The sequence below is a fragment of the Taudactylus pleione genome, unplaced genomic scaffold (assembly GCF_031769625.1).
Source record: "Taudactylus pleione unplaced genomic scaffold, aTauple2 ptg000967l, whole genome shotgun sequence".
Lineage (NCBI taxonomy): Eukaryota > Metazoa > Chordata > Amphibia > Anura > Myobatrachidae > Taudactylus > Taudactylus pleione.
Genome location: NW_028285368.1, coordinates 6,170,080 through 6,187,472, shown reverse-complemented (window position 1 = coordinate 6,187,472; position 17,393 = coordinate 6,170,080). Strand labels below are relative to the sequence as shown.

The following is a 17,393-nucleotide window of genomic DNA, read 5'->3' as shown; positions in this document are numbered from 1 at the left end:
AAAAGAATGTTATGGCAGCATAAAATTACCTACAGCACCTGGTATTCCCAGGTGGTCTCCCATCCAAGAACTAACCAGGGCCAACACTGCATAGCTTCCAAGATCAGACGAGATTGGGCATGTCCAGTGTGGTTTGTCTGTAGGTACTCAAAAGCATTACATTTAGACCTCTATTACTTCTTAACTCAAGTAAATTCATTGATAAGTTGAAAAAATTAAATGTAAAATGTAATAGAAATGAATGTTATGGCAGTATAAAATTACCTACAGCATCTGGTATTCCCAGGTGGTCTCCCATCCAAGTACTAACCAGGCCCAACACTGCATAGCTTCCAAGATCAGATGAGATTGGGCATGTCCAGTGTGGTTTGGCTGTAGGTGCTCAAAAACATTAACTTTAGTCCTCTTTTACTTCTTAACTCAAGTAAATTCATTGATAAGTTTAAAAATGAAATGTAAAATGTAATAGAAAAGAATGTTATGGCAGTTTAAAATTACCAGCAGCACCTGGTATTCCCAGGTGGTCTCCCATCCAAGTACTAACCAGGCCCAACACTGCATAGCTTCCAAGATCAGACGAGATTGGGCATGTCCAGTGTGGTTTGGCTGTAGGTGCACAAAAGCTTTAAATTTAGACCTCTTTTACTTCTTAACTCAAGTAAATTCATTGCTAAGTTTAAAAATGAAATGTAAAATGTAACCGAAAAGAATGTTATGGCAGTATAAAATTACATACAGCTCCTGGTATTCCCAGGTGGCCTCCCATCCAATTACTCACCTGGCCCAACACTGCATAGCTTCCAAGATCAGACGAGATTGGGCAGGTCCAGTGTGGTTTGGCTGTAGGTGCTCAAAAATATTAACTTTAGAACTCTTTTACTTCTTAACTCATGTAAATTCATTGATAAGTTGAAAAAATTTAATGTAAAATGTAATAGAAAAGAATGTTATGGCTGTATAAAATTACCTACAGCACCTGGTATTCCCAGGTGGTCTCCCATCCAAGTACTAACCAGGCCCAACACTGCATAGTTTCCAAGATCAGACAAGATTCGGCACGTCCAGTGTGGTATGGCTGTAGGTGCTCAAATACATTAACTTTAGACCTCTTTTACTTCTTTACTCAAGTAAATTCATTGATAAGTTGAAAAAATTAAATGTAAAATGTAATAGAAAAGAAAGTTATGGCTGCATAAAAATACCAACAGCACCTGGTATTCCCAGGTTGTCTCCCAACCAAGTACTAACCAGACCCAACACTGCATAGCTTCCAAGATCAGACGAGATTGGGCATGTCCAGTGTGATTTGGCTGTAGGTGCTCAAAAAACTTAACTTTAGACCTCTATTACTTCTTATCTCAAGTAAATTCATTGATAAGTTGAAAAAATTAAATGTAAAATGTAATAGAAAAGAATGTTATGGCAGCATAAAATTACCTACAGCACCTGGTATTCCCAGGTGGTCTCCCATCCAAGAACTTACCAGGCCCAACACTGCATAGCTTCCAAGATCAGACGAGATTGGACATGTCCAGTGTGGTTTTGCTGTAGGTGCTCAAAACCCTTAACTTTAGACCTCTTTTACTTCTTAACTCAAGTAAATTCATTGATAAGTTGAAAAAATTAAATGTAAAATGTAATAGAAAAGAATGTTGTGGCTGTATAAAATTACCTACAGCACCAGGTATTCCCAGGTGGTTTCCCATCCAAGTACAAACCAGGCCCAACACTGCATAGCTTCCAAGATCAGACGAGATTGGGCATGTCCAGTGTGATTTGGCTGTAGGTGCTCAAGAAACTTAACTTTAGACCTCTATTACTTCTTAACTCAAGTAAATTCATTGATAAGTTGAAAAAATTAAATGTAAAATGTAATAGAAAAGAATGTTATGGCAGTATAAAATTACCTACAGCACCTGGTATTCCCAGGTGGTCTCCCATCCACGTAAAAACCATGCCCAACACTGCACAGCTTCCAAGATCACTGGACATTGGCCTTGTCCAGTGTGGTTTTGCTGTAGGTGCCCAAAAACATTAACTTTAGACCTCTTTTACTTCTTAACTCAAGTAAATTCATTGATAAGTTGAAAAAATTTTTTGTAAAATGTAATAGAAATGAATGTTTTGGCTGTATAAAATTACCTACAGCACCTGGTATTCCCAGGTGGTCTCCCATCCAAATACTAACCAGACCCAACAATGCTTAGTTTCCAAGATCAGACGAGATTGGGCACGTCCAGAGTGGTTTGGCTGTAGGTGCTCAAAATACTTAACTTTAGACCTCTATTACTTCTTAACTCAAGTAAATTCATTGTTAAGTTGTAAAAATGAAATGTAAAATGTAATAGAAAAGAATGTTATGGCAGTATAAAATTACCTACAGCACCTGGTATTCCCAGGTGGTCTCCCATCCAAGTACTAACCAAGCCCAACACTGCATAGCTTCCAAGATCAGACGAGATTGGGCATGTCCAGTGTGGTTTGGCTGTAGGTGCTCAGAAACTTTAACTTTAGACCTCTATTACTTCTTAACTCAAGTAAATTCATTGATAAGTTGAAAAAATTAAATGTAAAATGTAATAGAAAAGAATTTTATGGCAGCATAAAATTACCTACAGCACCTGGTATTCCCAGGTGGTCTCCCATCCAAGAACTAACCAGGCCCAACACTGCATAGCTTCCAAGATCAGACGAGATTGGGCATGTCCAGTGTGGTTTGGCTGTAGGTGCTCAAAAATTTTAACTTTAGACATCTTTTACTTCTTAACTCAAGTAAATTCATTGATAAGTTTAAAAATGAAATGTAAAATGTAACAGAAAAGAATGTTATGGCAGTATAAAATTACCTACAGCTCCTGGCATTCCCAGGTGGTCTCCCATCCAAGTACTAACCTGGCCCAACACTGCATAGCTTCCAAGATCAGACGAGCTTGGGCATGTCCAGTGTGGTTTGGTTGTAGGTGCTCAAAAACATTAACTTTAGAACTCTTTTACTTCTTAACTCAAGTAAATTCATTGATAAGTTGAAAAAATTTAATGTAAAATGTAATAGAAAAGAATGTTATGGCTGTATAAAATTACCTACAGCACCTGGTATTCCCAGGTGGTCTCCCATCCAAGTACTAACCAGGCCCAACACTGCATAGCTTCAAAGATCAGATGAGATTGGGCATGTCCAGTGTGGTTTGACTGTAGGTGCTCAAAAAAAATTTACTTTAGCCCTCTTTTACTTCTTAACTCAAGTAAATTCATTGATAAGTTGAAAAAATTAAATGTAAAATGTAATAGAAAAGAATGTTTTGGCTGTATAAAATTACCTACATCACCTGGTATTCCCAGGTGGTTTCCCATCCAAGTACAAACCAGGCCCAACACTGCATAGCTTCCAAGATCAGCCGAGATTGGGCATGTCCAGTGTGGTTTGGCTGTAGGTGCTCAAAAGCATTAAATTTAGACTTCTATTACTTCTTAACTCAAGTAAATTCATTGATAAGTTGAAAAAATTAAATGTAAAATGTAATAGAAAAGAATGTTATGGCTGTATAAAATTACCTACAGCACCTGGTATTCCCAGGTGGTCTCCCATCCAAGTACTAACCAGGCCCAACACTGCATAGCTTCCAAGATCAGATGAGATTGGGCATGTCCAGTGTGGTTTGACTGTAGGTACTCAAAAACATTAACTTTAGACCTCTTTTACTTCTTAACTCAAGTAAATTCATTGCTAAGTTTAAAAATGAAATGTAAAATGTAACCGAAAAGAATGTTATGGCAGCATAAAATTACCTACAGCACCTGGTATTCCCGGGTGGTCTCCCATCCAAGAACTAACCAGGCCCAACACTGCATAGCTTCAAAGATCAGACGAGATTGGGCATGTCCAGTGTGGTTTGGCTGTAGGTACTCAAAAGCATTAAATTTAGACCTCTATTACTTCTTAACTCAAGTAAATTCATTGATAAGTTGAAAAATTAAATGTAAAATGTAATAGAAATGAATGTTATGGCAGTATAAAATTACCTACAGCATCTGGTATTCCCAGGTGGTCTCCCATCCAAGTACTAACCAGGCCCAACACTGCATAGCTTCCAAGATCAGACGAGATTGGGCATGTCCAGTGTGGTTTGGCTGTAGGTGCTCAAAAGCTTTAAATTTAGACCTCTTTTACTTCTTAACTCAAGTAAATTCATTGCTAAGTTTAAAAATGAAATGTAAAATGTAACCGAAAAGAATGTTATGGCAGTATAAAATTACATACAGCTCCTGGTATTCCCAGGTGGTCTCCCATCCAATTACTAACCTGGCCCAACACTGCATAGCTTCCAAGATCAGACGAGATTGGGCAGGTCCAGTGTGGTTTGGCTGTAGGTGCTCAAAAATATTAACTTTAGAACTCTTTTACTTCTTAACTCAAGTAAATTTATTGATAAGTTGAAAAAATTTAATGTAAAATGTAATAGAAAAGAATGTTATGGTTGTATAAAATTACCTACAGCACCTGGTATTCCCAGGTGGTCTCCCATCCAAGTACTAACCAGGCCCAACACTGCATAGTTTCCAAGATCAGACGAGATTGGGCACGTCCAGTGTGGTATGGCTGTAGGTGCTCAAATACATTAACTTTAGACCTCTTTTACTTCTTTACTCAAGTAAATTCATTGATAAGTTGAAAAAATTAAATGTAAAATGTAATAGAAAAGAAAGTTATGGCTGCATAAAAATACCAACAGCACCTGGTATTCCCAGGTGGTCTCCCAACCAAGTACTAACCAGACCCAACACTGCATAGCTTCCAAGATCAGACGAGATTGGGCATGTCCAGTGTGATTTGGCTGTAGGTGCTCAAAAAACTTAACTTTAGACCTCTATTACTTCTTAACTCAAGTAAATTCATTGATAAGTTGAAAAAATTAAAAGTAAAATGTAATAGAAAAGAATGTTATGGCAGCATAAAATTACCTACAGCACCTGGTATTCCCAGGTGGTCTCCCATCCAAGAACTTACCAGGCCCAACACTGCATAGCTTCCAAGATCAGATGAGATTGGACATGTCCAGTGTGGTTTTGCTGTAGGTGCTCAAAACCCTTAACTTTAGACCTCTTTTACTTCTTAACTCAAGTAAATTCATTGATAAGTTGAAAAAATTAAATGTAAAATGTAATAGAAAAGAATGTTGTGGCTGTATAAAATTACCTACAGCACCAGGTATTCCCAGGTGGTTTCCCATCCAGGTACAAACCAGGCCCAACACTGCATAGCTTCCAAGATCAGACGAGATTGGGCATGTCCAGTGTGATTTGGCTGTAGGTGCTCAAGAAAGTTAACTTTAGACCTCTATTACTTCTTAACTCAAGTAAATTCATTGATAAGTTGAAAAAATTAAATGTAAAATGTAATAGAAAAGAATGTTATGGCAGCATAAAATTACCTACAGCACCTGGTATTCCCAGGTGGTCTCCCATCCAAGAACTTACCAGGCCCAACACTGCATAGCTTCCAAGATCAGATGAGATTGGACATGTCCAGTGTGGTTTTGCTGTAGGTGCTCAAAACCCTTAACTTTAGACCTCTTTTACTTCTTAACTCAAGTAAATTCATTGATAAGTTGAAAAAATTAAATGTAAAATGTAATAGAAAAGAATGTTGTGGCTGTATAAAATTACCTACAGCACCAGGTATTCCCAGGTGGTTTCCCATCCAAGTACAAACCAGGCCCAACACTGCATAGCTTCCAAGATCAGATGAGATTGGGCATGTCCAGTGTGATTTGGCTGTAGGTGCTCAAGAAACTTAACTTTAGACCTCTATTACTTCTTAACTCAAGTAAATTCATTGATAAGTCGAAAAAATTTAATGTAAAATGTAATAGAAAAGAATGTTATGGCAGCATAAAATTACCTACAGCACCTGGTATTCCCAGGTGGTCTCCCATCCAAGAACTAACCAGGGCCAACACTGCATAGCTTCCAAGATCAGACGAGATTGGGCATGTCCAGTGTGGTTTGGCTGTAGGTACTCAAAAGCATTAAATTTAGACCTCTATTACTTCTTAACTCAAGTAAATTCATTGATAAGTTGAAAAAATTAAATGTAAAATGTAATAGAAATGAATGTTATGGCAGTATAAAATTACCTACAGCATCTGGTATTCCCAGGTGGTCTCCCATCCAAGTACTAACCAGGCCCAACACTGCATAGCTTCCAAGATCAGATGAGATTGGGCATGTCCAGTGTGGTTTGGCTGTAGGTGCTCAAAAACATTAACTTTAGTCCTCTTTTACTTCTTAACTCAAGTAAATTCATTGATAAGTTTAAAAATGAAATGTAAAATGTAATAGAAAAGAATGTTATGGCAGTTTAAAATTACCAACAGCACCTGGTATTCCCAGGTGGTCTCCCATCCAAGTACTAACCAGGCCCAACACTGCATAGCTTCCAAGATCAGACGAGATTGGGCATGTCCAGTGTGGTTTGGCTGTAGGTGCTCAAAAGCTTTAAATTTAGACCTCTTTTACTTCTTAACTCAAGAAAATTCATTGCTAAGTTTAAAAATGAAATGTAAAATGTAACCGAAAAGAATGTTATGGCAGTATAAAATTACATACAGCTCCTGGTATTCCCAGGTGGCCTCCCATCCAATTACTAACCTGGCCCAACACTGCATAGCTTCCAAGATCAGACGAGATTGGGCAGGTCCAGTGTGGTTTGGCTGTAGGTGCTCAAAAATATTAACTTTAGAACTCTTTTACTTCTTAACTCAAGTAAATTCATTGATAAGTTGAAAAAATTTAATGTAAAATGTAATAGAAAAGAATGTTATGGCTGTATAAAATTACCTACAGCACCTGGTATTCCCAGGTGGTCTCCCATCCAAGTACTAACCAGGCCCAACACTGCATAGTTTCCAAGATCAGACAAGATTCGGCACGTCCAGTGTGGTATGGCTGTAGGTGCTCAAATACATTAACTTTAGACCTCTTTTACTTCTTTACTCAAGTAAATTCATTGATAAGTTGAAAAAATTAAATGTAAAATGTAATAGAAAAGAAAGTTATGGCTGCATAAAAATACCAACAGCATCTGGTATTCCCAGGTTGTCTCCCAACCAAGTACTAACCAGACCCAACACTGCATAGCTTCCAAGATCAGACGAGATTGGGCATGTCCAGTGTGATTTGGCTGTAGGTGCTCAAAAAACTTAACTTTAGACCTCTATTACTTCTTATCTCAAGTAAATTCATTGATAAGTTGAAAAAATTAAATGTAAAATGTAATAGAAAAGAATGTTATGGCAGCATAAAATTACCTACAGCACCTGGTATTCCCAGGTGGTCTCCCATCCAAGAACTTACCAGGCCCAACACTGCATAGCTTCCAAGATCAGACGAGATTGGACATGTCCAGTGTGGTTTTGCTGTAGGTGCTCAAAACCCTTAACTTTAGACCTCTTTTACTTCTTAACTCAAGTAAATTCATTGATAAGTTGAAAAAATTAAATGTAAAATGTAATAGAAAAGAATGTTGTGGCTGTATAAAATTACCTACAGCACCAGGTATTCCCAGGTGGTTTCCCATCCAAGTACAAACCAGGCCCAACACTGCATAGCTTCCAAGATCAGACGAGATTGGGCATGTCCAGTGTGATTTGGCTGTAGGTGCTCAAGAAACTTAACTTTAGACCTCTATTACTTCTTAACTCAAGTAAATTCATTGATAAGTTGAAAAAATTAAATGTAAAATGTAATAGAAAAGAATGTTATGGCAGTATAAAATTACCTACAGCACCTGGTATTCCCAGGTGGTCTCCCATCCACGTAATAACCATGCCCAACACTGCACAGCTTCCAAGATCACTGGACATTGGCCTTGTCCAGTGTGGTTTTGCTGTAGGTGCCCAAAAACATTAACTTTAGACCTCTTTTACTTCTTAACTCAAGTAAATTCATTGATAAGTTGAAAAAATTAAATGTAAAATGTAATAGAAAAGAATGTTATGGCTGTATAAAATTACCTACAGCATCTGGTATTCCCAGGTGGTCTCCCATCCAAGCACTAACCAGGCCCAACACTGCATAGCTTCCAATATCAGATGAGATTGGGCATGTCCAGTGTGGTTTGTCTGTAGGTGCTCAAATACATTAACTTTAGACCTCTTTTACTTCTTAACTCAAGTAAATTCATTGATAAGTTGAAAAAATTTTTTGTAAAATGTAATAGAAATGAATGTTTTGGCTGTATAAAATTACCTACAGCACCTGGTATTCCCAGGTGGTCTCCCATCCAAATACTAACCAGACCCAACAATGCTTAGTTTCCAAGATCAGACGAGATTGGGCACGTCCAGAGTGGTTTGGCTGTAGGTGCTCAAAATACTTAACTTTAGACCTCTATTACTTCTTAACTCAAGTAAATTCATTGTTAAGTTGTAAAAATGAAATGTAAAATGTAATAGAAAAGAATGTTATGGCAGTATAAAATTACCTACAGCACCTGGTATTCCCAGGTGGTCTCCCATCCAAGTACTAACCAAGCCCAACACTGCATAGCTTCCAAGATAAGACGAGATTGGGCATGTCCAGTGTGGTTTGGCTGTAGGTGCTCAGAAACTTTAACTTTAGACCTCTATTACTTCTTAACTCAAGTAAATTCATTGATAAGTTGAAAAAATTAAATGTAAAATGTAATAGAAAAGAATTTTATGGCAGCATAAAATTACCTACAGCACCTGGTATTCCCAGGTGGTCTCCCATCCAAGAACTAACCAGGCCCAACACTGCATAGCTTCCAAGATCAGACGAGATTGGGCATGTCCAGTGTGGTTTGGCTGTAGGTGCTCAAAAATTTTAACTTTAGACATCTTTTACTTCTTAACTCAAGTAAATTCATTGATAAGTTTAAAAATGAAATGTAAAATGTAACAGAAAAGAATGTTATGGCAGTATAAAATTACCTACAGCTCCTGGCATTCCCAGGTGGTCTCCCATCCAAGTACTAACCTGGCCCAACACTGCATAGCTTCCAAGATCAGACGAGCTTGGGCATGTCCAGTGTGGTTTGGTTGTAGGTGCTCAAAAACATTAACTTTAGAACTCTTTTACTTCTTAACTCAAGTAAATTCATTGATAAGTTGAAAAAATTTAATGTAAAATGTAATAGAAAAGAATGTTATGGCTGTATAAAATTACCTACAGCACCTGGTATTCCCAGGTGGTCTCCCATCCAAGTACTAACCAGGCCCAACACTGCATAGCTTCAAAGATCAGATGAGATTGGGCATGTCCAGTGTGGTTTGCCTGTAGGTGCTCAAAAAAAATTTACTTTAGCGCTCTTTTACTTCTTAACTCAAGTAAATTCATTGATAAGTTGAAAAAATTAAATGTAAAATGTAATAGAAAAGAATGTTTTGGCTGTATAAAATTACCTACATCACCTGGTATTCCCAGGTGGTTTCCCATCCAAGTACAAACCAGGCCCAACACTGCATAGCTTCCAAGATCAGCCGAGATTGGGCATGTCCAGTGTGGTTTGGCTGTAGGTGCTCAAAAGCATTAAATTTAGACTTCTATTACTTCTTAACTCAAGTAAATTCATTGATAAGTTGAAAAAATTAAATGTAAAATGTAATAGAAAAGAATGTTATGGCTGTATAAAATTACCTACAGCACCTGGTATTCCCAGGTGGTCTCCCATCCAAGTACTAACCAGGCCCAACACTGCATAGCTTCCAAGATCAGACGAGATTGGGCATGTCCAGTGTGGTTTGGCTGTAGGTGCTCAAAAGCTTTAAATTTAGACCTCTTTTACTTCTTAACACAAGTAAATTCATTGCTAAGTTTAAAAATGAAATGTAAAATGTAACCGAAAAGAATGTTATGGCAGTATAAAATTACATACAGCTCCTGGTATTCCCAGGTGGTCTCCCATCCAATTACTAACCTGGCCCAACACTGCATAGCTTCCAAGATCAGACGAGATTGGGCAGGTCCAGTGTGGTTTGGCTGTAGGTGCTCAAAAATATTAACTTTAGAACTCTTTTACTTCTTAACTCAAGTAAATTTATTGATAAGTTGAAAAAATTTAATGTAAAATGTAATAGAAAAGAATGTTATGGCTGTATAAAATTACCTACAGCACCTGGTATTCCCAGGTGGTCTCCCATCCAAGTACTAACCAGGCCCAACACTGCATAGTTTCCAAGATCAGACGAGATTGGGCACGTCCAGTGTGGTATGGCTGTAGGTGCTCAAATACATTAACTTTAGACCTCTTTTACTTCTTTACTCAAGTAAATTCATTGATAAGTTGAAAAAATTAAATGTAAAATGTAATAGAAAAGAAAGTTATGGCTGCATAAAAATACCAACAGCACCTGGTATTCCCAGGTGGTCTCCCAACCAAGTACTAACCAGGCCCAACACTGCATAGCTTCCAAGATCAGACGAGATTGGGCATGTCCAGTGTGATTTGGCTGTAGGTGCTCAAAAAACTTAACTTTAGACCTCTATTACTTCTTAACTCAAGTAAATTCATTGATAAGTTGAAAAAATTAAATGTAAAATGTAATAGAAAAGAATGTTATGGCAGCATAAAATTACCTACAGCACCTGGTATTCCCAGGTGGTCTCCCATCCAAGAACTTACCAGGCCCAACACTGCATAGCTTCCAAGATCAGACGAGATTGGACATGTCCAGTGTGGTTTTGCTGTAGGTGCTCAAAACCCTTAACTTTAGACCTCTTTTACTTCTTAACTCAAGTAAATTCATTGATAAGTTGTAAAAATTAAATGTAAAATGTAATAGAAAAGAATGTTGTGGCTGTATAAAATTACCTACAGCACCAGGTATTCCCAGGTGGTTTCCCATCCAAGTACAAACCAGGCCCAACACTGCATAGCTTCCAAGATCAGACGAGATTGGGCATGTCCAGTGTGGTTTGGCTGTAGGTACTCAAAAGCATTAAATTTAGACCTCTATTACTTCTTAACTCAAGTAAATTCATTGATAAGTTGAAAAAATTAAATGTAAAATGTAATAGAAATGAATGTTATGGCAGTATAAAATTACCTACAGCATCTGGTATTCCCAGGTGGTCTCCCATCCAAGTACTAACCAGGCCCACCACTGAATAGCTTCCAAGATCAGACAAGATTGGGCATGTCCAGTGTGGTTTGGCTGTAGGTGCTCAAAAACTTTAACTTTAGACCTCTTTTACTTCTTAACTCAAGTAAATTCATTAATAAGTTTAAAAATGAAATGTAAAATGTAACAGAAAAGAATGTTATGGCAGTATAAAATTACCTACAGCTCCTGGAATTCCCAGGTGGTCTCCCATCCAAGTACTAACCTGGCCCAACACTGCATAGCTTCCACGATCAGACGAGCTTGGGCATGTCCAGTGTGGAATGGCTGTAGGTGCTCAAATACATTAACTTTAGACCTCATTTACTTCTTTACTCAAGTAAATTCATTGATAAGTTGAAAAAATTAAATGTAAAATGTAATAGAAAAGAATGTTATGGCTGTATAAAATTACCTACAGCATCTGGTATTCCAGGTGGTCTCCCATCCAAGCACTAACCAGGCCCAACACTGCATAGCTTCCAATATGAGATGAGATTGGGCATGTCCAGTGTGGTTTGGCTGTAGGTGCTCAAATACATTAACTTTAGACCTCTTTTACTTCTTAACTCAAGTAAATTCATTGATAAGTTGAAAAAATTAAATGTAAAATGTAATAGAAAAGAATGTTGTGGCTGTATAAAATTACCTACAGCACCAGGTATTCCCAGGTGGTTTCCCATCCAAGTACAAACCAGGCCCAACACTGCATAGCTTCCAAGATCAGATGAGATTGGGCATGTCCAGTGTGATTTGGCTGTAGGTGCTCAAGAAACTTAACTTTAGACCTCTATTACTTCTTAACTCAAGTAAATTCATTGATAAGTCGAAAAAATTAAATGTAAAATGTAATAGAAAAGAATGTTATGGCAGCATAAAATTACCTACAGCACCTGGTATTCCCAGGTGGTCTCCCATCCAAGAACTAACCAGGGCCAACACTGCATAGCTTCCAAGATCAGACGAGATTGGGCATGTCCAGTGTGGATTGGCTGTAGGTACTCAAAAGCATTAAATTTAGACCTCTATTACTTCTTAACTCAAGTAAATTCATTGATAAGTTGAAAAAATTAAATGTAAAATGTAATAGAAATGAATGTTATGGCAGTATAAAATTACCTACAGCATCTGGTATTCCCAGGTGGTCTCCCATCCAAGTACTAACCAGGCCCAACACTGCATAGCTTCCAAGATCAGATGAGATTGGGCATGTCCAGTGTGGTTTGGCTGTAGGTGCTCAAAAACATTAACTTTAGTCCTCTTTTACTTCTTAACTCAAGTAAATTCATTGATAAGTTTAAAAATGAAATGTAAAATGTAATAGAAAAGAATGTTATGGCAGTTTAAAATTACCAACAGCACCTGGTATTCCCAGGTGGTCTCCCATCCAAGTACTAACCAGGCCCAACACTGCATAGCTTCCAAGATCAGACGAGATTGGGCATGTCCAGTGTGGTTTGGCTGTAGGTGCTCAAAAGCTTTAAATTTAGACCTCTTTTACTTCTTAACTCAAGTAAATTCATTGCTAAGTTTAAAAATGAAATGTAAAATGTAACCGAAAAGAATGTTATGGCAGTATAAAATTACATACAGCTCCTGGTATTCCCAGGTGGCCTCCCATCCAATTACTAACCTGGCCCAACACTGCATAGCTTCCAAGATCAGACGAGATTGGGCAGGTCCAGTGTGGTTTGGCTGTAGGTGTTCAAAAATATTAACTTTAGAACTCTTTTACTTCTTAACTCAAGTAAATTCATTGATAAGTTGAAAAAATTTAATGTAAAATGTAATAGAAAAGAATGTTATGGCTGTATAAAATTACCTACAGCACCTGGTATTCCCAGGTGGTCTCCCATCCAAGTACTAACCAGGCCCAACACTGCATAGTTTCCAAGATCAGACAAGATTCGGCACGTCCAGTGTGGTATGGCTGTAGGTGCTCAAATACATTAACTTTAGACCTCTTTTACTTCTTTACTCAAGTAAATTCATTGATAAGTTGAAAAAATTAAATGTAAAATGTAATAGAAAAGAAAGTTATGGCTGCATAAAAATACCAACAGCACCTGGTATTCCCAGGTTGTCTCCCAACCAAGTACTAACCAGACCCAACACTGCATAGCTTCCAAGATCAGACGAGATTGGGCATGTCCAGTGTGATTTGGCTGTAGGTGCTCAAAAAACTTAACTTTAGACCTCTATTACTTCTTATCTCAAGTAAATTCATTGATAAGTTGAAAAAATTAAATGTAAAATGTAATAGAAAAGAATGTTATGGCAGCATAAAATTACCTACAGCACCTGGTATTCCCAGGTGGTCTCCCATCCAAGAACTTACCAGGCCCAACACTGCATAGCTTCCAAGATCAGACGAGATTGGACATGTCCAGTGTGGTTTTGCTGTAGGTGCTCAAAACCCTTAACTTTAGACCTCTTTTACTTCTTAACTCAAGTAAATTCATTGATAAGTTGAAAAAATTAAATGTAAAATGTAATAGAAAAGAATGTTGTGGCTGTATAAAATTACCTACAGCACCAGGTATTCCCAGGTGGTTTCCCATCCAAGTACAAACCAGGCCCAACACTGCATAGCTTCCAAGATCAGACGAGATTGGGCATGTCCAGTGTGATTTGGCTGTAGGTGCTCAAGAAACTTAACTTTAGACCTCTATTACTTCTTAACTCAAGTAAATTCATTGATAAGTTGAAAAAATTAAATGTAAAATGTAATAGAAAAGAATGTTATGGCAGTATAAAATTACCTACAGCACCTGGTATTCCCAGGTGGTCTCCCATCCACGTAATAACCATGCCCAACACTGCACAGCTTCCAAGATCACTGGACATTGGCCTTGTCCAGTGTGGTTTTGCTGTAGGTGCCCAAAAACATTAACTTTAGACCTCTTTTACTTCTTAACTCAAGTAAATTCATTGATAAGTTGAAAAAATTAAATGTAAAATGTAATAGAAAAGAATGTTATGGCTGTATAAAATTACCTACAGCATCTGGTATTCCCAGGTGGTCTCCCATCCAAGCACTAACCAGGCCCAACACTGCATAGCTTCCAATATCAGATGAGATTGGGCATGTCCAGTGTGGTTTGGCTGTAGGTGCTCAAATACATTAACTTTAGACCTCTTTTACTTCTTAACTCAAGTAAATTCATTGATAAGTTGAAAAAAATTTTTGTAAAATGTAATAGAAATGAATGTTTTGGCTGTATAAAATTACCTACAGCACCTGGTATTCCCAGGTGGTCTCCCATCCAAATACTAACCAGACCCAACAATGCTTAGTTTCCAAGATCAGACGAGATTGGGCACGTCCAGAGTGGTTTGGCTGTAGGTGCTCAAAATACTTAACTTTAGACCTCTATTACTTCTTAACTCAAGTAAATTCATTGTTAAGTTGTAAAAATGAAATGTAAAATGTAATAGAAAAGAATGTTATGGCAGTATAAAATTACCTACAGCTCCTGGTATTCCCAGGTGGTCTCCCATCCAAGTACTAACCAAGCCCAACACTGCATAGCTTCCAAGATCAGACGAGATTGGGCATGTCCAGTGTGGTTTGGCTGTAGGTGCTCAGAAACTTTAACTTTAGACCTCTATTACTTCTTAACTCAAGTAAATTCATTGATAAGTTGAAAAAATTAAATGTAAAATGTAATAGAAAAGAATTTTATGGCAGCATAAAATTACCTACAGCACCTGGTATTCCCAGGTGGTCTCCCATCCAAGAACTAACCAGGCCCAACACTGCATAGCTTCCAAGATCAGACGAGATTGGGCATGTCCAGTGTGGTTTGGCTGTAGGTGCTCAAAAATTTTAACTTTAGACATCTTTTACTTCTTAACTCAAGTAAATTCATTGATAAGTTTAAAAATGAAATGTAAAATGTAACAGAAAAGAATGTTATGGCAGCATAAAATTACCTACAGCACCTGGTATTCCCGGGTGGTCTCCCATCCAAGTACTAACCAGGCCCAACACTGCATAGCTTCAAAGATCAGATGAGATTGGGCATGTCCAGTGTGGTTTGACTGTAGGTGCTCAAAAAAAATTTACTTTAGCCCTCTTTTACTTCTTAACTCAAGTAAATTCATTGATAAGTTGAAAAAATTAAATGTAAAATGTAATAGAAAAGAATGTTTTGGCTGTATAAAATTACCTACATCACCTGGTATTCCCAGGTGGTTTCCCATCCAAGTACAAACCAGGCCCAACACTGCATAGCTTCCAAGATCAGCCGAGATTGGGCATGTCCAGTGTGGTTTGGCTGTAGGTGCTCAAAAGCATTAAATTTAGACTTCTATTACTTCTTAACTCAAGTAAATTCATTGATAAGTTGAAAAAATTAAATGTAAAATGTAATAGAAAAGAATGTTATGGCTGTATAAAATTACCTACAGCACCTGGTATTCCCAGGTGGTCTCCCATCCAAGTACTAACCAGGCCCAACACTGCATAGCTTCCAAGATCAGATGAGATTGGGCATGTCCAGTGTGGTTTGACTGTAGGTACTCAAAAACATTAACTTTAGACCTTTTTTACTTCTTAACTCAAGTAAATTCATTGCTAAGTTTAAAAATGAAATGTAAAATGTAACCGAAAAGAATGTTATGGCAGCATAAAATTACCTACAGCACCTGGTATTCCCGGGTGGTCTCCCATCCAAGAACTAACCAGGCCCAACACTGCATAGCTTCCAAGATCAGACGAGATTGGGCATGTCCAGTGTGGTTTGGTTGTAGGTGCTCAAAAGCTTTAAATTTAGACCTCTTTTACTTCTTAACTCAAGTAAATTCATTGCTAAGTTTAAAAATGAAATGTAAAATGTAACCGAAAAGAATGTTATGGCAGTATAAAATTACATACAGCTCCTGGTATTCCCAGGTGGTCTCCCATCCAATTACTAACCTGGCCCAACACTGCATAGCTTCCAAGATCAGACGAGATTGGGCAGGTCCAGTGTGGTTTGGCTGTAGGTGCTCAAAAATATTAACTTTAGAACTCTTTTACTTCTTAACTCAAGTAAATTTATTGATAAGTTGAAAAAATTTAATGTAAAATGTAATAGAAAAGAATGTTATGGCTGTATAAAATTACCTACAGCACCTGGTATTCCCAGGTGGTCTCCCATCCAAGTACTAACCAGGCCCAACACTGCATAGTTTCCAAGATCAGACGAGATTGGGCACGTCCAGTGTGGTATGGCTGTAGGTGCTCAAATACATTAACTTTAGACCTCTTTTACTTCTTTACTCAAGTAAATTCATTGATAAGTTGAAAAAATTAAATGTAAAATGTAATAGAAAAGAAAGTTATGGCTGCATAAAAATACCAACGGCACCTGGTATTCCCAGGTGGTCTCCCAACCAAGTACTAACCAGGCCCAACACTGCATAGCTTCCAAGATCAGACGAGATTGGGCATGTCCAGTGTGATTTGGCTGTAGGTGCTCAAAAAACTTAACTTTAGACCTCTATTACTTCTTAACTCAAGTAAATTCATTGATAAGTTGAAAAAATTAAATGTAAATTGTAATAGAAAAGAATGTTATGGCTGTATAAAATTACCTACATCACCTGGTATTCCCAGGTGGTTTCCCATCCAAGTACAAACCAGGCCCAACACTGCATAGCTTCCAAGATCAGCCGAGATTGGGCATGTCCAGTGTGGTTTGGCTGTAGGTGCTCAAAAGCATTAAATTTAGACTTCTATTACTTCTTAACTCAAGTAAATTCATTGATAAGTTGAAAAAATTAAATGTAAAATGTAATAGAAAAGAATGTTATGGCTGTATAAAATTACCTACAGCACCTGGTATTCCCAGGTGGTCTCCCATCCAAGTACTAACCAGGCCCAACACTGCATAGCTTCCAAGATCAGATGAGATTGGGCATGTCCAGTGTGGTTTGACTGTAGGTACTCAAAAACATTAACTTTAGACCTTTTTTACTTCTTAACTCAAGTAAATTCATTGCTAAGTTTAAAAATGAAATGTAAAATGTAACCGAAAAGAATGTTATGGCAGCATAAAATTACCTACAGCACCTGGTATTCCCGGGTGGTCTCCCATCCAAGAACTAACCAGGCCCAACACTGCATAGCTTCCAAGATCAGACGAGATTGGGCATGTCCAGTGTGGTTTGGCTGTAGGTACTCAAAAGCATTAAATTTAGACCTCTATTACTTCTTAACTCAAGTAAATTCATTGATAAGTTGAAAAATTAAATGTAAAATGTAATAGAAATGAATGTTATGGCAGT

At 37.6% G+C, this 17,393-nt stretch overlaps 7 non-coding genes and 63 pseudogenes across 7 annotated transcripts; all 70 read right to left on the bottom strand.

Moving 5' to 3' along the window:
- Positions 1–26: 26 nt before the first annotated feature.
- Positions 27–145, bottom strand: LOC148457760 (5S ribosomal RNA; annotated as a pseudogene).
- Positions 146–261: 116 nt separating this feature from the next.
- LOC148457759 (5S ribosomal RNA) lies at positions 262–380 on the bottom strand (annotated as a pseudogene).
- Positions 381–495: 115 nt separating this feature from the next.
- Positions 496–614, bottom strand: LOC148457758 (5S ribosomal RNA; annotated as a pseudogene).
- Positions 615–729: 115 nt separating this feature from the next.
- LOC148457757 (5S ribosomal RNA) lies at positions 730–848 on the bottom strand (annotated as a pseudogene).
- Positions 849–964: 116 nt separating this feature from the next.
- On the bottom strand, positions 965–1,083 carry LOC148457756 (5S ribosomal RNA; annotated as a pseudogene).
- Positions 1,084–1,199: 116 nt separating this feature from the next.
- LOC148457755 (5S ribosomal RNA) lies at positions 1,200–1,318 on the bottom strand (annotated as a pseudogene).
- A 116-nt stretch (positions 1,319–1,434) lies between these two features.
- Positions 1,435–1,553, bottom strand: LOC148457754 (5S ribosomal RNA; annotated as a pseudogene).
- A 116-nt stretch (positions 1,554–1,669) lies between these two features.
- On the bottom strand, positions 1,670–1,788 carry LOC148457753 (5S ribosomal RNA; annotated as a pseudogene).
- Positions 1,789–2,139: 351 nt separating this feature from the next.
- On the bottom strand, positions 2,140–2,258 carry LOC148457752 (5S ribosomal RNA; annotated as a pseudogene).
- A 116-nt stretch (positions 2,259–2,374) lies between these two features.
- LOC148457751 (5S ribosomal RNA) lies at positions 2,375–2,493 on the bottom strand (annotated as a pseudogene).
- Positions 2,494–2,609: 116 nt separating this feature from the next.
- On the bottom strand, positions 2,610–2,728 carry LOC148457750 (5S ribosomal RNA; annotated as a pseudogene).
- Positions 2,729–2,843: 115 nt separating this feature from the next.
- Positions 2,844–2,962, bottom strand: LOC148457749 (5S ribosomal RNA; annotated as a pseudogene).
- Positions 2,963–3,078: 116 nt separating this feature from the next.
- LOC148457748 (5S ribosomal RNA) lies at positions 3,079–3,197 on the bottom strand (annotated as a pseudogene).
- A 117-nt stretch (positions 3,198–3,314) lies between these two features.
- LOC148457747 (5S ribosomal RNA) lies at positions 3,315–3,433 on the bottom strand (annotated as a pseudogene).
- Positions 3,434–3,549: 116 nt separating this feature from the next.
- On the bottom strand, positions 3,550–3,668 carry LOC148457746 (5S ribosomal RNA). The gene has a single exon (XR_015873373.1). It is a non-coding gene; the product is annotated as a 5S ribosomal RNA (ribosomal RNA).
- Positions 3,669–3,783: 115 nt separating this feature from the next.
- Positions 3,784–3,902, bottom strand: LOC148457745 (5S ribosomal RNA; annotated as a pseudogene).
- Positions 3,903–4,017: 115 nt separating this feature from the next.
- LOC148457744 (5S ribosomal RNA) lies at positions 4,018–4,136 on the bottom strand (annotated as a pseudogene).
- A 115-nt stretch (positions 4,137–4,251) lies between these two features.
- Positions 4,252–4,370, bottom strand: LOC148457743 (5S ribosomal RNA; annotated as a pseudogene).
- Positions 4,371–4,486: 116 nt separating this feature from the next.
- LOC148457742 (5S ribosomal RNA) lies at positions 4,487–4,605 on the bottom strand. The gene has a single exon (XR_015874184.1). It is a non-coding gene; the product is annotated as a 5S ribosomal RNA (ribosomal RNA).
- Positions 4,606–4,721: 116 nt separating this feature from the next.
- LOC148457741 (5S ribosomal RNA) lies at positions 4,722–4,840 on the bottom strand (annotated as a pseudogene).
- A 116-nt stretch (positions 4,841–4,956) lies between these two features.
- On the bottom strand, positions 4,957–5,075 carry LOC148457740 (5S ribosomal RNA; annotated as a pseudogene).
- Positions 5,076–5,191: 116 nt separating this feature from the next.
- LOC148457739 (5S ribosomal RNA) lies at positions 5,192–5,310 on the bottom strand (annotated as a pseudogene).
- Positions 5,311–5,426: 116 nt separating this feature from the next.
- On the bottom strand, positions 5,427–5,545 carry LOC148457738 (5S ribosomal RNA; annotated as a pseudogene).
- A 116-nt stretch (positions 5,546–5,661) lies between these two features.
- On the bottom strand, positions 5,662–5,780 carry LOC148457737 (5S ribosomal RNA; annotated as a pseudogene).
- A 116-nt stretch (positions 5,781–5,896) lies between these two features.
- LOC148457736 (5S ribosomal RNA) lies at positions 5,897–6,015 on the bottom strand (annotated as a pseudogene).
- Positions 6,016–6,131: 116 nt separating this feature from the next.
- Positions 6,132–6,250, bottom strand: LOC148457735 (5S ribosomal RNA; annotated as a pseudogene).
- Positions 6,251–6,365: 115 nt separating this feature from the next.
- LOC148457734 (5S ribosomal RNA) lies at positions 6,366–6,484 on the bottom strand (annotated as a pseudogene).
- Positions 6,485–6,599: 115 nt separating this feature from the next.
- LOC148457733 (5S ribosomal RNA) lies at positions 6,600–6,718 on the bottom strand (annotated as a pseudogene).
- A 116-nt stretch (positions 6,719–6,834) lies between these two features.
- On the bottom strand, positions 6,835–6,953 carry LOC148457732 (5S ribosomal RNA; annotated as a pseudogene).
- Positions 6,954–7,069: 116 nt separating this feature from the next.
- Positions 7,070–7,188, bottom strand: LOC148457731 (5S ribosomal RNA; annotated as a pseudogene).
- A 116-nt stretch (positions 7,189–7,304) lies between these two features.
- Positions 7,305–7,423, bottom strand: LOC148457730 (5S ribosomal RNA; annotated as a pseudogene).
- A 116-nt stretch (positions 7,424–7,539) lies between these two features.
- On the bottom strand, positions 7,540–7,658 carry LOC148457729 (5S ribosomal RNA; annotated as a pseudogene).
- Positions 7,659–8,009: 351 nt separating this feature from the next.
- On the bottom strand, positions 8,010–8,128 carry LOC148457728 (5S ribosomal RNA; annotated as a pseudogene).
- Positions 8,129–8,244: 116 nt separating this feature from the next.
- LOC148457727 (5S ribosomal RNA) lies at positions 8,245–8,363 on the bottom strand (annotated as a pseudogene).
- A 116-nt stretch (positions 8,364–8,479) lies between these two features.
- On the bottom strand, positions 8,480–8,598 carry LOC148457726 (5S ribosomal RNA; annotated as a pseudogene).
- A 116-nt stretch (positions 8,599–8,714) lies between these two features.
- On the bottom strand, positions 8,715–8,833 carry LOC148457725 (5S ribosomal RNA; annotated as a pseudogene).
- Positions 8,834–8,948: 115 nt separating this feature from the next.
- LOC148457724 (5S ribosomal RNA) lies at positions 8,949–9,067 on the bottom strand (annotated as a pseudogene).
- Positions 9,068–9,183: 116 nt separating this feature from the next.
- LOC148457723 (5S ribosomal RNA) lies at positions 9,184–9,302 on the bottom strand (annotated as a pseudogene).
- Positions 9,303–9,419: 117 nt separating this feature from the next.
- On the bottom strand, positions 9,420–9,538 carry LOC148457722 (5S ribosomal RNA; annotated as a pseudogene).
- A 116-nt stretch (positions 9,539–9,654) lies between these two features.
- On the bottom strand, positions 9,655–9,773 carry LOC148457721 (5S ribosomal RNA). The gene has a single exon (XR_015873051.1). It is a non-coding gene; the product is annotated as a 5S ribosomal RNA (ribosomal RNA).
- A 115-nt stretch (positions 9,774–9,888) lies between these two features.
- On the bottom strand, positions 9,889–10,007 carry LOC148457720 (5S ribosomal RNA; annotated as a pseudogene).
- A 116-nt stretch (positions 10,008–10,123) lies between these two features.
- LOC148457719 (5S ribosomal RNA) lies at positions 10,124–10,242 on the bottom strand. The gene has a single exon (XR_015874112.1). It is a non-coding gene; the product is annotated as a 5S ribosomal RNA (ribosomal RNA).
- A 116-nt stretch (positions 10,243–10,358) lies between these two features.
- Positions 10,359–10,477, bottom strand: LOC148457718 (5S ribosomal RNA; annotated as a pseudogene).
- A 116-nt stretch (positions 10,478–10,593) lies between these two features.
- Positions 10,594–10,712, bottom strand: LOC148457717 (5S ribosomal RNA; annotated as a pseudogene).
- A 116-nt stretch (positions 10,713–10,828) lies between these two features.
- LOC148457716 (5S ribosomal RNA) lies at positions 10,829–10,947 on the bottom strand (annotated as a pseudogene).
- A 116-nt stretch (positions 10,948–11,063) lies between these two features.
- On the bottom strand, positions 11,064–11,182 carry LOC148457715 (5S ribosomal RNA; annotated as a pseudogene).
- Positions 11,183–11,297: 115 nt separating this feature from the next.
- LOC148457714 (5S ribosomal RNA) lies at positions 11,298–11,416 on the bottom strand (annotated as a pseudogene).
- Positions 11,417–11,766: 350 nt separating this feature from the next.
- Positions 11,767–11,885, bottom strand: LOC148457713 (5S ribosomal RNA; annotated as a pseudogene).
- A 116-nt stretch (positions 11,886–12,001) lies between these two features.
- On the bottom strand, positions 12,002–12,120 carry LOC148457712 (5S ribosomal RNA; annotated as a pseudogene).
- A 116-nt stretch (positions 12,121–12,236) lies between these two features.
- LOC148457711 (5S ribosomal RNA) lies at positions 12,237–12,355 on the bottom strand (annotated as a pseudogene).
- A 115-nt stretch (positions 12,356–12,470) lies between these two features.
- On the bottom strand, positions 12,471–12,589 carry LOC148457710 (5S ribosomal RNA; annotated as a pseudogene).
- Positions 12,590–12,704: 115 nt separating this feature from the next.
- LOC148457709 (5S ribosomal RNA) lies at positions 12,705–12,823 on the bottom strand (annotated as a pseudogene).
- Positions 12,824–12,939: 116 nt separating this feature from the next.
- Positions 12,940–13,058, bottom strand: LOC148457708 (5S ribosomal RNA; annotated as a pseudogene).
- Positions 13,059–13,174: 116 nt separating this feature from the next.
- On the bottom strand, positions 13,175–13,293 carry LOC148457707 (5S ribosomal RNA; annotated as a pseudogene).
- A 116-nt stretch (positions 13,294–13,409) lies between these two features.
- Positions 13,410–13,528, bottom strand: LOC148457706 (5S ribosomal RNA; annotated as a pseudogene).
- A 116-nt stretch (positions 13,529–13,644) lies between these two features.
- Positions 13,645–13,763, bottom strand: LOC148457705 (5S ribosomal RNA; annotated as a pseudogene).
- Positions 13,764–14,114: 351 nt separating this feature from the next.
- On the bottom strand, positions 14,115–14,233 carry LOC148457704 (5S ribosomal RNA; annotated as a pseudogene).
- Positions 14,234–14,349: 116 nt separating this feature from the next.
- On the bottom strand, positions 14,350–14,468 carry LOC148457703 (5S ribosomal RNA; annotated as a pseudogene).
- Positions 14,469–14,584: 116 nt separating this feature from the next.
- LOC148457702 (5S ribosomal RNA) lies at positions 14,585–14,703 on the bottom strand (annotated as a pseudogene).
- Positions 14,704–14,819: 116 nt separating this feature from the next.
- LOC148457701 (5S ribosomal RNA) lies at positions 14,820–14,938 on the bottom strand (annotated as a pseudogene).
- Positions 14,939–15,053: 115 nt separating this feature from the next.
- LOC148457700 (5S ribosomal RNA) lies at positions 15,054–15,172 on the bottom strand (annotated as a pseudogene).
- Positions 15,173–15,289: 117 nt separating this feature from the next.
- Positions 15,290–15,408, bottom strand: LOC148457699 (5S ribosomal RNA; annotated as a pseudogene).
- Positions 15,409–15,524: 116 nt separating this feature from the next.
- Positions 15,525–15,643, bottom strand: LOC148457698 (5S ribosomal RNA). Its single transcript, XR_015873372.1, has one exon. It is a non-coding gene; the product is annotated as a 5S ribosomal RNA (ribosomal RNA).
- A 115-nt stretch (positions 15,644–15,758) lies between these two features.
- On the bottom strand, positions 15,759–15,877 carry LOC148457697 (5S ribosomal RNA; annotated as a pseudogene).
- A 115-nt stretch (positions 15,878–15,992) lies between these two features.
- LOC148457696 (5S ribosomal RNA) lies at positions 15,993–16,111 on the bottom strand (annotated as a pseudogene).
- A 116-nt stretch (positions 16,112–16,227) lies between these two features.
- On the bottom strand, positions 16,228–16,346 carry LOC148457695 (5S ribosomal RNA). Its single transcript, XR_015874001.1, has one exon. It is a non-coding gene; the product is annotated as a 5S ribosomal RNA (ribosomal RNA).
- Positions 16,347–16,462: 116 nt separating this feature from the next.
- LOC148457694 (5S ribosomal RNA) lies at positions 16,463–16,581 on the bottom strand (annotated as a pseudogene).
- Positions 16,582–16,697: 116 nt separating this feature from the next.
- LOC148457693 (5S ribosomal RNA) lies at positions 16,698–16,816 on the bottom strand (annotated as a pseudogene).
- Positions 16,817–16,932: 116 nt separating this feature from the next.
- LOC148457692 (5S ribosomal RNA) lies at positions 16,933–17,051 on the bottom strand. Its single transcript, XR_015873371.1, has one exon. It is a non-coding gene; the product is annotated as a 5S ribosomal RNA (ribosomal RNA).
- Positions 17,052–17,166: 115 nt separating this feature from the next.
- Positions 17,167–17,285, bottom strand: LOC148457691 (5S ribosomal RNA; annotated as a pseudogene).
- Between the last annotated feature and the right edge of the window lie 108 nt (positions 17,286–17,393).